Genomic DNA, 13,634 nt, shown 5'->3' with positions numbered 1-13,634 from the left:
AAAGGCGACGGAAGGAAAGGATTAGGCCTATTGATAAAAGATGCAGCTGCAATAGTAGGAATAGACTTAAAAGATTAACTAGTATAATCCTTTCTTTGTGAATGACTTTGGCGTTGGTAGTATAGGGACAGCTGCGGTAGAAAAGGGGCGATGAAAATGAAGAAGGTTGCTTTGGTTAATAGAAGGGGAAGCGTTAAAACAAAGGTCCGTCGTTGCATCAACTGCAGCTGGATGGAGGATTATTCCGGTGCGTCGGTGGAAGAAAAAATGAAGGGAAATATAGAAACAATGGCGCTGAGAAAGAACCAGACAAAAGATAGAAGCTATATAGGGTGCCGAGCGTCAATCTCTTGGTTACTTCTCCTATATTTACATCGTTGACAACGCATACCAGTACCTAAGATGGCTACTCCGAACAAACTTCAACTTCGCAACGCAGTGGAAACCAGCCAATCCACCATGGCATCCGAGGGATCTCCTTCTATGTATCAGGGGAAAAGGACAACGCCTTCTATTGCGGCTATACGGGTAAGTTGAAATAAACATCACATAAAGTTATATGCATTTTGCGTAAGTGAAATTGCATAATATGCACTGCACAGCATGTTTGATCGAGTGATTTGTAGAGGAAGGAGTAAAACGAATGAAATACAAGTGCAAGGAATGGTACGTTTATCAAGCTGTTTTACGGTAATGCGAAAGGTAATTGTACGCTTTTCCCCCTTAACGTTGATTTGAATATCTGCATAAAAAGCATTGACACTGTATTCATCTAGACAAATGAGTAACAGAGTATCTGTATAATTGTTTTTATTTTGTATGGTATAGGCACGGTTGTGAGAGAAGAAGGAGAAAGGGTTGTCGGTACTTAAAGAGGTAGGTAGTCGGTATGGCCAAAAAATAGATTACGATCTCTGTGAATTTGAATCGGGATTTTCACCATTTCAGTTGGGAGGAAACGTTTTGCCGTTGATAGCGGGCAGCGATGAAATATTTGCTGTCCATGGTGTTTGGAATCATTGCTTTGGATGAGGAGTAAGAGCAATATCAAAATGTATAACAAATTACAACGAACAAAGATGATAACATTGCAGCTTCGCCATATGAAAGCATGGGGAGGGGGGCTCAAGGAAGCAGAACAAAAGAAGAAAGCATGCGTACATTTTAAAGAGGCGATGTAATTGAATTTACATTGGTACATGTCATGAAATTTGAGCATCTATGTCAGCTTTCTTATGCGATTTTGTTTTTGTTTTTTTGTTTTTAGAGCAGTAGGTTTTTTTTTTTTCTGCTCAAGCATCACAATATAATTCCACATATCTAAGACATGTAGCTGTCGATTTATATAGGGCTTACTACATGATATGACATTACAGTAATCGTACTGACGTTCCCCTTTAACAATATACTGTAGTAGTCTGCGATGGCAAGAAGATCGTGAGCGCGTAATATTTTTTTTAGAGAGTCATGATGAACGCTTTGATTTGACTTTATTTACGTGCCGATTATGCAAAAGTCAAGAATATCCATCGGATTGACGATATGATTGCACAGCATTAAGAGAAACGCACTTAAAAATACATCTGCGGTGAGATTTTTTTGCTTGTTTGTTATAGTCGCAGTGTACGATAAAAAAAAAAAAAAAACACCCAGTAAATTGCAAGACGCAGATGGTCCGATCAAGTTTATTATTTCTTTACTTCGAGCGTACTCAAAGTACTGGCGAACACGTACTAAATCATTGCATAGCGCAAAAAGTCATATGTAGCAAATGTTGCCACTGTAATTTTGAGAGGGAGTGTCAAATATCATGCGGTGATGAAAGGATGAAACGCTGTCAATGAGTACTGCAAGTGGCTGTTTGGAGATGAATCGAATGTGAATTTATAGCGCGCAATTTAAACGCTACGATGGGATCTTTGTTCAAAAGTATCTGTACAGTGTCAAACCTCATTTTCACCGTTCAGGGGGCCCGTTTCATAAAACTTGTTATTAGTGACAACTGCCACATTTCTATTACAAATTTGCTCTCAGCCAATCAGATGCAAGGATTTCAGTAGCTTGTCACATCTATGACAACTTGTCACTGACGACAAATTTTATGAATGGCTCTGGCTTTTATGTCGAACACATTTGCGCTGTTAGAACTGAAACAAAGAGTATTTCCCCCATTTTTTTAACACGGTAAAAAAAAACAAACAGTGAAGGGAAGAATTTTTGATAACTTCATGCAATTACTTCAGAGGCTCCTATATTCATCATTCCTACTTTCTCACCGGTGAATACCAAACATGGCTCCTTCTTCAACTTTATCATAGGCAGCTGTACCTGTGGTAGCAGCTACTTGAGAAAACTGTGCGCGTCAGTTGGCAGAAAATGCTTTCCATGTAAGATGCAAGACGCACTCTGGTATCGTACTGTTTGTGTTGTGGATAATTTATCATGTTGTAATGATCGAGTGTCGCTTGCCATATTTTTGATGATGTGAGTAATGTTAAAGTCGATGTTGAAAGCTTAACTATATTGTTGAGCAGAATAAAGATGATTGTGACACGTGATAATGTAGGCCTAGTAGGTAAAACACGTATCTGAAAATGTCTGTACCGATACGATGGCTATGTTTTGACTTTTCAGGAGAAAAAAAGAAATAATTTGCCGATATCTGAATTTAGTTTTGAAGATCTCATTTTAATGTATAGTCGTAACAAGTCGAAACAAGTTTAATTATACAAAATGGATAAAAAAAGCAGACATACAAGGAACGGGAGCATTGACTATAAAACAAGAATATAAAGTGAAAAAAAAAAACCGGTGGATGAATTGTGTGAGAGGGGATAGATTTGAAGCGTTCTGAAAGAAACAACAGAAGAATAACTGAAGGTATAGTGTGGAATTATTTTACGCTTGATTTCTTCACTATGCATTATCACCGCATTACAACAGGATGCTCACACTGAAGTGAAAACCAAAAATCATCAACAAGAAAGACCAAAGTTGCCGTTCCCTGCCTGGGTTATTGAGCTGGAGAAGACATTGATGGAGCTTTTTGAAAAGAGGAGGCAAGCACGATGCTTTCGACGTGGAAAGGTGGGACATTGGAAGAGAGAGTGCCCTGTTAGACTGAGAAAACAAAAACACGCAGGTAAGAAATTTGGTGAACAGTGTCTCTGTCAGACCCGTTAGATCGCACAAAATTCGTGTTCAACAAGAGAATCATAACGCACGATTTTAAAATTATGCCGTGTACATGGTTATTGTCAAACGAAGAAATCAATCGAGTTTCTTGCACTACTCCTTTAGATTACATACTGTCGGTGAATTTCAGTTTCCATATTGCGATGATAAAGACTAATGTAGATTTCTTACAAGCGGATTTCATAAGAGACAGAAGTGTATATCGTATTAAACATTTTCTGTGAATATCGTTAGTTTGTCATAATAACGTAGTTCCGGATCTTTGACAAGATTTCGATGTGATATCTTTTTGTTGATATTCGAAACCTTATTTTAGTATAAGCAATAAACGAAGAGAAATGTGAATGCTTGTTACGTTACCCTCGTGTATTCTATGCAACAGTATAGTTTATGCAAACGAAGAGAAATAAGCTAGTTACGTTACCCCTTGTGTATTCTATGCAACTCTATAGTTTAACTCTGAATACCTCCACTTCAGTTCAAGAGTTACTGTAACGCTCTTTGGTACAACGCCTTTTTTTTTTTTTTTTTTTTTTTACCAATGTGACGTATTGGAAACGAATAGGACGAATTTCACATCAATCTATAGTTAGGTGGAAGTTTTTGTGTAGATATCGAATCTGTGATTGTTTTAAACAGTATATTTTTGTCCAATATGACAACAATCAGTTGTAACGAAATTGACGCCAACCACAATCTGTTATCAACTTGTAATTTTCTGTCATATATATATGTTTTAAATGGACGAGATGTCGATACATTTTGTTAAAGTTTATTTGGCAAAACTCAATACAATGTAGTCTTATTTTGTGTGCTTAATTGTTTGTTTGTTTGTTTGATTGATTGATTTTCCATCTGACAAGATGGCTGGATAGGCCATATTCGGCTGTACTAGGCTGGTCTTCCCTCGGGTTCTGCTGGATGACGTGACGGAACGACTACTTTAGCGGATTGTGTATCCTGCTCTTTACGATGAATGAATGAAGCGGCATCTTCTACGAGCATGAGTTATGCCCTTCCTCACACACGAGATCTCCGTTTGAGTCAAACGAGTAGGGAAATCCATTTTTTTTTAAATGTTCAATAACCGTAACGCTCACGATGGGTAAAAGCATTAGCCACAGAATGATTATAGCATTAAGCGTACGTTCCAGCGTTTGTATCAAGCATGTCGTGATGCCGTATCTCCTGTAAATCAAAGTATAATTGCTTTTTAAAAGATTGAACTGTTTATGCATGCAAGTTAGTAGAAATCAATAATCGTATATACTTGTCCTTGTCGTGTAGGATTGGCAATTCGTCTAAATTTTCAATGACAAGATTGATCAAGTAATTTTTAGGAAAAAAAATGTGTAGGGCCTACGAACACTTACACAGTTATCTCTCTAGTATGATGAAACGCCAATATGATTTAAGGATGAAATAATTGCAGGAAAAATAACAATGTCTTAATTTATAAAAGACCTTTTGATGTTTGACGAATATTTTTAAACTTTACTGATTTACACTTGTACGGTTGTTCGTCACGAGCATCACGTTCAGCATATAGCATTTCTTAACGATAAAAATATTTCGTAAGTGGTCAGAATGTCTTTGGTACTTGCAGATTCTATTTGATAGTTGATTTGAGTGTCATGACATACCTACGTGTTGTGAATGTTTAAACATGCAGTCATTCAAGCGTGTGAATATGTTTAATGAAGTGACAAGAGAAAACGAAGCAGTTTGAAAAAAAAAACAACAACATTGAAACGTGATTTACTTCTCGTTCATTAAACAGCTGATATTGTGAACAAAGGAATACAATCTTTGAAAAATGCGTTTTTTTTTTTCTGACAGTATATATATGATAAGCTCATGGTACATGTACAGTGTGTTTGTTTGTGTGTGTGTGTGTGTGTGTGTGTGTGTGTGGTGCGTGATTTATTCTACATAAACTGTTCGCGTGCGAGAGGTGCTTGCGGCGTTCCCGGTATATCCTATACTATCGTAAATCACGATGTAAAGTTAACGTTTGCAGTAACATTTCGATACGTTACAAATTTCTAGTCACATATTTTCTATTCTACATCAAAGATTTTGATGTATTCGATACAAACATGAAATAATTTACAATCACAAAGAAACACAGGTGCGCAAAAAATCGTACTTATTGATACTTTTCGCAACTTGTCTGAACATCTTTTGATATTCCTGTCTTAATAAACAGTCTGTATGGTTGTTCATCGCGAGCATCATGTTCAGTAACATTTTTTTTTTCTAACGATCAAAATATCTCGGAAGTTGTTACAACGTGTTTGATATTTGAAGTTTTAATTTGATATTTCGTTTAATCTTGTCAAACGTTCTTTAGGTAATAGCATTAAGAATGAATTAGTGTTTTTTTTTTTTTCCGGAACGGACTTAAAGAGCGACGACAAAAAAGTCAACGATTGTTTTAATCGACGAAACAACAACAGAATGTAAATGATTGTTTTAATCGGAAACACAAGGCATTTCTACTCCGCATACACACGTTTCTTTCACTCTCAGACAAATTGCAAAAAGTATTGACGACTACGAAGTTAGTCTAAAAGATGAGTAGTATCTTCCTTTTTTTTTCAACTGCGCTGTTTTTTCACACAATATTTGTACAGAGTCACGCACAGAGCGCATGATTTATTTCCGATTTTATTCAAGCAACATTTACAGCACGCTTTTAAATGAAAAAAAAATACGATAACATGTATTTATGCGCACCTGTGTTTGTTTGTGATTGCAAATTATTTAATGTTTGTATCGAATGCATCTAAATCTTTGATGAACGTACACAGAAAACGTCAAAGGACGAATATTCTTAGATTAATAAACAGTCTGTATGGTTGTTTGTCGCGAGCATCACGTTCACTAACAATTTTTTAACGATCAAAATATCTCGTAAAGTGTTACAATGTGTTTGATATTTCAAGTTTTGATTTGATATTTCGTTCAATCTTGTCAAACGTTCTTTAGTGGCGACATAAAAGTCAACGATTGATTTAATCGACAAAACAACAACACAATCGACAAAACAATAAGACATTGTAAATACTTCTTTTTATCGGAAACATAATGTAAATGTTCTAATCGATCACACAACTCAGTTCTACTCATACACATGTTTCTTTCATTCTCAGACAATTTTCGAAAAGTATTGACTATGCACAATGTAGATAATTGTTTTAATCGGAAATACAACGCATTTCCACTCCGCATACACTGTTTCTTGCACTCTCAAACAATATGCAAAAAAAAAATTGACGACTACGAAGTTAGTCTGAAAGATGAGTAATAACTTCTTCTTCTTTTTTTTCTTTTTTTTTTGAACTGCGCCATTTGTTCACACAATATTTGTACAGAGTCACGCACAGGAGCGCGTAAATACGGCATGTTGTCGTAATTTTTCAGTTTAAAGCTTGCTGTAAATGTTGGCTGAATAAAATCGGAGATAGATAATGCGCAGTTCAAAAAAAAAAGAAAAAAAAAAGAAGAAGAAGTTATTACTCATCTTTCAGACTAACTTCGTAGTCGTCAATTTTTTTTTTGCATATTGTTTGAGAGTGCAAGAAACAGTGTATGCGGAGTGGAAATGCGTTGTATTTCCGATTAAAACAATTATCTACATTGTGCATAGTCAATACTTTTCGAAAATTGTCTGAGAATGAAAGAAACATGTGTATGAGTAGAACTGAGTTGTGTGATCGATTAGAACATTTACATTATGTTTCCGATAAAAAGAAGTATTTACAATGTCTTATTGTTTTGTCGATTGTGTTGTTGTTTTGTCGATTAAATCAATCGTTGACTTTTATGTCGCCACTAAAGAACGTTTGACAAGATTGAACGAAATATCAAATCAAAACTTGAAATATCAAACACATTATAACACTTTACGAGATATTTTGATCGTTAAAAAATTGTTAGTGAACGTGATGCTCGCGACAAACAACCATACAGACTGTTTATTAATCTAAGAATATTCGTCCTTTGACGTTTTCTGTGTACGTTCATCAAAGATTTAGATGCATTCGATACAAACATTAAATAATTTGCAATCACAAACAAACACAGGTGCGCATAAATACATGTTATCGTATTTTTTTTTCATTTAAAAGCGTGCTGTAAATGTTGCTTGAATAAAATCGGAAATAAATCATGCGCTCTGTGCGTGACTCTGTACAAATATTGTGTGAAAAAACAGCGCAGTTGAAAAAAAAAAAGGAAGATACTACTCATCTTTTAGACTAACTTCGTAGTCGTCAATACTTTTTGCAATTTGTCTGAGAGTGAAAGAAACGTGTGTATGCGGAGTAGAAATGCCTTGTGTTTCCGATTAAAACAATCATTTACATTCTGTTGTTGTTTCGTCGATTAAAACAATCGTTGACTTTTTTGTCGTCGCTCTTTAAGTCCGTTCCGGAAAAAAAAAAAAAACACTAATTCATTCTTAATGCTATTACCTAAAGAACGTTTGACAAGATTAAACGAAATATCAAATTAAAACTTCAAATATCAAACACGTTGTAACAACTTCCGAGATATTTTGATCGTTAGAAAAAAAAAAATGTTACTGAACATGATGCTCGCGATGAACAACCATACAGACTGTTTATTAAGACAGGAATATCAAAAGATGTTCAGACAAGTTGCGAAAAGTATCAATAAGTACGATTTTTTGCGCACCTGTGTTTCTTTGTGATTGTAAATTATTTCATGTTTGTATCGAATACATCAAAATCTTTGATGTAGAATAGAAAATATGTGACTAGAAATTTGTAACGTATCGAAATGTTACTGCAAACGTTAACTTTACATCGTGATTTACGATAGTATAGGATATACCGGGAACGCCGCAAGCACCTCTCGCACGCGAACAGTTTATGTAGAATAAATCACGCACCACACACACACACACACACACACACACACACACAAACAAACACACTGTACATGTACCATGAGCTTATCATATATATACTGTCAGAAAAAAAACGCATTTTTCAAAGATTGTATTCCTTTGTTCACAATATCAGCTGTTTAATGAACGAGAAGTAAATCACGTTTCAATGTTGTTGTTTTTTTTTTTTCAAACTGCTTCGTTTTCTCTTGTCACTTCATTAAACATATTCACACGCTTGAATGACTGCATGTTTAAACATTCACAACACGTAGGTATGTCATGACACTCAAATCAACTATCAAATAGAATCTGCAAGTACCAAAGACATTCTGACCACTTACGAAATATTTTTATCGTTAAGAAATGCTATATGCTGAACGTGATGCTCGTGACGAACAACCGTACAAGTGTAAATCAGTAAAGTTTAAAAATATTCGTCAAACATCAAAAGGTCTTTTATAAATTAAGACATTGTTATTTTTCCTGCAATTATTTCATCCTTAAATCATATTGGCGTTTCATCATACTAGAGAGATAACTGTGTAAGTGTTCGTAGGCCCTACACATTTTTTTTCCTAAAAATTACTTGATCAATCTTGTCATTGAAAATTTAGACGAATTGCCAATCCTACACGACAAGGACAAGTATATACGATTATTGATTTCTACTAACTTGCATGCATAAACAGTTCAATCTTTTAAAAAGCAATTATACTTTGATTTACAGGAGATACGGCATCACGACATGCTTGATACAAACGCTGGAACGTACGCTTAATGCTATAATCATTCTGTGGCTAATGCTTTTACCCATCGTGAGCGTTACGGTTATTGAACATTTAAAAAAAAAAATGGATTTCCCTACTCGTTTGACTCAAACGGAGATCTCGTGTGTGAGGAAGGGCATAACTCATGCTCGTAGAAGATGCCGCTTCATTCATTCATCGTAAAGAGCAGGATACACAATCCGCTAAAGTAGTCGTTCCGTCACGTCATCCAGCAGAACCCGAGGGAAGACCAGCCTAGTACAGCCGAATATGGCCTATCCAGCCATCTTGTCAGATGGAAAATCAATCAATCAAACAAACAAACAAACAAACAAACAATTAAGCACACAAAATAAGACTACATTGTATTGAGTTTTGCCAAATAAACTTTAACAAAATGTATCGACATCTCGTCCATTTAAAACATATATATATGACAGAAAATTACAAGTTGATAACAGATTGTGGTTGGCGTCAATTTCGTTACAACTGATTGTTGTCATATTGGACAAAAAGATACTGTTTAAAACAATCACAGATTCGATATCTACACAAAAACTTCCACCTAACTATAGATTGATGTGAAATTCGTCCTATTCGTTTCCAATACGTCACATTGGTAAAAAAAAAAAAAAAAAAAAAAAAAAAAGGCGTTGTACCAAAGAGCGTTACAGTAACTCTTGAACTGAAGTGGAGGTATTCAGAGTTAAACTATAGAGTTGCATAGAATACACAAGGGATAACGTAACTAGCTTATTTCTCTTCGTTTGCATAAACTATACTGTTGCATAGAATACACGAGGGTAACGTAACAAGCATTCACATTTCTCTTCGTTTATTGCTTATACTAAAATAAGGTTTCGAATATCAACAAAAAGATATCACATCGAAATCTTGTCAAAGATCCGGAACTACGTTATTATGACAAACTAACGATATTCACAGAAAATGTTTAATACGATATACACTTCTGTCTCTTATGAAATCCGCTTGTAAGAAATCTACATTAGTCTTTATCATCGCAATATGGAAACTGAAATTCACCGACAGTATGTAATCTAAAGGAGTAGTGCAAGAAACTCGATTGATTTCTCGTTTGACAATAACCATGTACACGGCATAATTTTAAAATCGTGCGTTATGATTCTCTTGTTGAACACGAATTTTGTGCGATCTAACGGGTCTGACAGAGACACTGTTCACCAAATTTCTTACCTGCGTGTTTTTGTTTTCTCAGTCTAACAGGGCACTCTCTCTTCCAATGTCCCACCTTTCCACGTCGAAAGCATCGTGCTTGCCTCCTCTTTTCAAAAAGCTCCATCAATGTCTTCTCCAGCTCAATAACCCAGGCAGGGAACGGCAACTTTGGTCTTTCTTGTTGATGATTTTTGGTTTTCACTTCAGTGTGAGCATCCTGTTGTAATGCGGTGATAATGCATAGTGAAGAAATCAAGCGTAAAATAATTCCACACTATACCTTCAGTTATTCTTCTGTTGTTTCTTTCAGAACGCTTCAAATCTATCCCCTCTCACACAATTCATCCACCGTTTTTTTTTTCACTTTATATTCTTGTTTTATAGTCAATGCTCCCGTTCCTTGTATGTCTGCTTTTTTATCCATTTTGTATAATTAAACTTGTTTCGACTTGTTACGACTATACATTAAAATGAGATCTTCAAAACTAAATTCAGATATCGGCAAATTATTTCTTTTTTTCTCCTGAAAAGTCAAAACATAGCCATCGTATCGGTACAGACATTTTCAGATACGTGTTTTACCTACTAGGCCTACATTATCACGTGTCACAATCATCTTTATTCTGCTCAACAATATAGTTAAGCTTTCAACATCGACTTTAACATTACTCACATCATCAAAAATATGGCAAGCGACACTCGATCATTACAACATGATAAATTATCCACAACACAAACAGTACGATACCAGAGTGCGTCTTGCATCTTACATGGAAAGCATTTTCTGCCAACTGACGCGCACAGTTTTCTCAAGTAGCTGCTACCACAGGTACAGCTGCCTATGATAAAGTTGAAGAAGGAGCCATGTTTGGTATTCACCGGTGAGAAAGTAGGAATGATGAATATAGGAGCCTCTGAAGTAATTGCATGAAGTTATCAAAAATTCTTCCCTTCACTGTTTTTTTTTTTTTACCGTGTTAAAAAAATGGGGGAAATACTCTTTGTTTCAGTTCTAACAGCGCAAATGTGTTCGACATAAAAGCCAGAGCCATTCATAAAATTTGTCGTCAGTGACAAGTTGTCATAGATGTGACAAGCTACTGAAATCCTTGCATCTGATTGGCTGAGAGCAAATTTGTAATAGAAATGTGGCAGTTGTCACTAATAACAAGTTTTATGAAACGGGCCCCCTGAACGGTGAAAATGAGGTTTGACACTGTACAGATACTTTTGAACAAAGATCCCATCGTAGCGTTTAAATTGCGCGCTATAAATTCACATTCGATTCATCTCCAAACAGCCACTTGCAGTACTCATTGACAGCGTTTCATCCTTTCATCACCGCATGATATTTGACACTCCCTCTCAAAATTACAGTGGCAACATTTGCTACATATGACTTTTTGCGCTATGCAATGATTTAGTACGTGTTCGCCAGTACTTTGAGTACGCTCGAAGTAAAGAAATAATAAACTTGATCGGACCATCTGCGTCTTGCAATTTACTGGGTGTTTTTTTTTTTTTTTATCGTACACTGCGACTATAACAAACAAGCAAAAAAATCTCACCGCAGATGTATTTTTAAGTGCGTTTCTCTTAATGCTGTGCAATCATATCGTCAATCCGATGGATATTCTTGACTTTTGCATAATCGGCACGTAAATAAAGTCATATCAAAGCGTTCATCATGACTCTCTAAAAAAAATATTACGCGCTCACGATCTTCTTGCCATCGCAGACTACTACAGTATATTGTTAAAGGGGAACGTCAGTACGATTACTGTAATGTCATATCATGTAGTAAGCCCTATATAAATCGACAGCTACATGTCTTAGATATGTGGAATTATATTGTGATGCTTGAGCAGAAAAAAAAAAACCTACTGCTCTAAAAACAAAAAAACAAAAACAAAATCGCATAAGAAAGCTGACATAGATGCTCAAATTTCATGACATGTACCAATGTAAATTCAATTACATCGCCTCTTTAAAATGTACGCATGCTTTCTTCTTTTGTTCTGCTTCCTTGAGCCCCCCTCCCCATGCTTTCATATGGCGAAGCTGCAATGTTATCATCTTTGTTCGTTGTAATTTGTTATACATTTTGATATTGCTCTTACTCCTCATCCAAAGCAATGATTCCAAACACCATGGACAGCAAATATTTCATCGCTGCCCGCTATCAACGGCAAAACGTTTCCTCCCAACTGAAATGGTGAAAATCCCGATTCAAATTCACAGAGATCGTAATCTATTTTTTGGCCATACCGACTACCTACCTCTTTAAGTACCGACAACCCTTTCTCCTTCTTCTCTCACAACCGTGCCTATACCATACAAAATAAAAACAATTATACAGATACTCTGTTACTCATTTGTCTAGATGAATACAGTGTCAATGCTTTTTATGCAGATATTCAAATCAACGTTAAGGGGGAAAAGCGTACAATTACCTTTCGCATTACCGTAAAACAGCTTGATAAACGTACCATTCCTTGCACTTGTATTTCATTCGTTTTACTCCTTCCTCTACAAATCACTCGATCAAACATGCTGTGCAGTGCATATTATGCAATTTCACTTACGCAAAATGCATATAACTTTATGTGATGTTTATTTCAACTTACCCGTATAGCCGCAATAGAAGGCGTTGTCCTTTTCCCCTGATACATAGAAGGAGATCCCTCGGATGCCATGGTGGATTGGCTGGTTTCCACTGCGTTGCAAAGTTGAAGTTTGTTCGGAGTAGCCATCTTAGGTACTGGTATGCGTTGTCAACGATGTAAATATAGGAGAAGTAACCAAGAGATTGACGCTCGGCACCCTATATAGCTTCTATCTTTTGTCTGGTTCTTTCTCAGCGCCATTGTTTCTATATTTCCCTTCATTTTTTCTTCCACCGACGCACCGGAATAATCCTCCATCCAGCTGCAGTTGATGCAACGACGGACCTTTGTTTTAACGCTTCCCCTTCTATTAACCAAAGCAACCTTCTTCATTTTCATCGCCCCTTTTCTACCGCAGCTGTCCCTATACTACCAACGCCAAAGTCATTCACAAAGAAAGGATTATACTAGTTAATCTTTTAAGTCTATTCCTACTATTGCAGCTGCATCTTTTATCAATAGGCCTAATCCTTTCCTTCCGTCGCCTTTTGTCACTCGTTAATCCTTCCATTCATACACTCCGCTTCAAACAATATCTCTTGCAGGAAAGCCTAGACCTACTACTAACAGAAATTGAGCAAAAAAATGCTGAAATAAAGCTGAAAATTACTTGACTGTTATGGGCATAATAATGTGGGCACTAATCTGATATATCTATCAATAAAGAATTATACTTGAAGATTAGTCCATATTACTTTTAATTGGGGAAATTAAGCCGAAAAGTGATAAAACCAGCTTTCCAGGATGGTACAGTTTTAAACATTTTCACATGATACAGCTCTGATTTACACTTTCGTGCACATTTCTGGACGGAATTGACTTTTGTTTTACATGCTTTATCATTAAGTGAAATTTCATTTCATTTAATGAATAAATAGGCAAAATATGGCC

This window comes from Diadema setosum, chromosome 13, assembly GCF_964275005.1.
Source record: "Diadema setosum chromosome 13, eeDiaSeto1, whole genome shotgun sequence".
Lineage (NCBI taxonomy): Eukaryota > Metazoa > Echinodermata > Echinoidea > Diadematoida > Diadematidae > Diadema > Diadema setosum.
Note: the sequence above shows the minus strand (reverse complement) of the source record.